General features: G+C 57.7%; 1 protein-coding gene across 3 annotated transcripts in view; it reads left to right on the top strand.

Moving 5' to 3' along the window:
• LOC118159782 (myosin heavy chain, embryonic smooth muscle isoform-like) overlaps positions 1-1,930 on the top strand; it is a 6,150-nt gene that overhangs the window by 1,606 nt on the left and 2,614 nt on the right. The window lies entirely within an intron of this gene.

Here is a 1,930-nt window from a genome sequence, read left to right as displayed (position 1 = left end):
GTAGGGACCCCCATGGGGACCCCATAAAGACCCCATAGGGAACCCGTAGGGACCCCACAGGGACCCCATAAAGACCCCATAGGGACCCCCACGGGGACCCCATAAAGACCCCATAGGGAACCTGTAGGGACCCCCATGGGGACCCCATAAAGACACCACAGGGACCCCACAGGGACTTCATGGGGATCCCATAAAGACCCCATAGGGACCCCACAGGGACCCCATGGAGACCCCCACAGGGATCCCATAAGGACCCCATAGGGAAACCATAGGGACCCCCATGGGGACCCCATAAAGACCCCACAGGGACCCCAAGGGGACCCCATGGAGACCCCCACAGGGATCCCATAAGGACCCACTAGGGAAACCGTAGGGACCCCAAGGGGACCCCATAAAGACCCCACAGGGAACCCGTAGGGACCCCACAGGGATCCCCATGGGGACCCCATAAAGACCCCATAGGGGCCCTATAGGGACCCCACAGGGACCCCCATGGGGACCCCATAGGGACCCCACAGCGACCCCATAGGGACCCCTTATGGACACCATAGGGATCCCACAGAGACCCCCTAGGGACACCATAAGGACCCCTCAGGGACACCATAAAGACCCCATAGGGACCCTGTAGGGACCCCATAGGAACACCATAAGGACCCTATAGGGACTTCATAGGGACCCCATAGGGATCCCATACCTGCACTGCTCTGTGTAGACCCATGTCAACCTGCGCTGATCCACGTTGACCCATGTCGACCTGCGTTGATTCCCATTGACCCATGTCGACCTGCGTTGACCTATGTAGACCCATGTCGACCTTCATTGATCCATGTTGATCCATGTCGACCTGCGTTGACCCATGTAGACCCATGTCGACCTGCGTTGATCCGTGTAGACCCATGTCGACCTTCATTGATCCACGTTGACCCATGTCAACCTGCATTGATCCACGTTGACCCATGCCGACCTGCGTTGATCCACGTTGACCCATGTCAACCTGCGTTGGTCCATATTGACCCATGTCGACCTGCGTTGACCCATGTAGACCCATGTCGACCTTCATTGATCCACATTGACCCATGTCGACCTGCGTTGATCCGTGTAGACCCATGTCGACCTGCGTTGATCCACGTTGACCCATGTCAACCTGCGTTGATCCATGTCAACCATGTCGACCTGCGTTGATTCCCGTTGACCCATGTCGACCTGCGTTGATCCATGTTGACCCATGTCGACCTTCATTGATCCACGTTGACCCATGTCGACCTGTGTTGACCTATGTAGACCCATGTCGACCTGCGTTGATCCGCGTTGACCCATGTCGACCTGCGTTGGTCCACGTTGACCCATGTCGACCTGTGTTAACCCATGTTGACCCATGTCGACCTGCATTGACCCGTGTTGACCCATGTCGACCTGCGTTGACCCATGTAGACCCATGTCGACCTTCATTGATCCACGTTGACCCATGTCGACCTGCGTTGATCCGTGTTGACCCATGTCGACCTGCGTTGATCCACGTTGACCCATGTCGACCTTCACTGATCCACGTTGACCCGTGTTGACCTGCGTTGTTCCGTGTTGACCCGTGTCACCCTGCTGCTCCATCTGGACCCATGCAGACCTGGGTTGACCAAAGTCAACCTCCGTTAACCTGTGTTGACCCGTGCTGACCCGTGCTGACCCGTGCTGACCCGTGCCGACCAGTGTCACAGTGCTTTGGGTGCCCCAAGGGAGGTGGTTGGGTGCTCCATGGAGGTGCTTGGGTGCTCCAGGAGGTTCTTGGGTGCCCCAGGGAGGTTCTTGGGTGCTCCTGGGAGGTTCTTGGGTGCCCCCAGAGACACTTTTGGGCCCTGAGGACATGGTTGGGTGCCCAGTTATACCCGTGGGTGCTCCTGAGAGATGCTTGTGTGCTCCATGGGGCTTCTTGGGT

The sequence above is a fragment of the Oxyura jamaicensis genome, unplaced genomic scaffold (assembly GCF_011077185.1).
Source record: "Oxyura jamaicensis isolate SHBP4307 breed ruddy duck unplaced genomic scaffold, BPBGC_Ojam_1.0 oxyUn_random_OJ72027, whole genome shotgun sequence".
Lineage (NCBI taxonomy): Eukaryota > Metazoa > Chordata > Aves > Anseriformes > Anatidae > Oxyura > Oxyura jamaicensis.
Note: the sequence above shows the minus strand (reverse complement) of the source record. Positions and strands in the feature narration are given on the sequence as shown.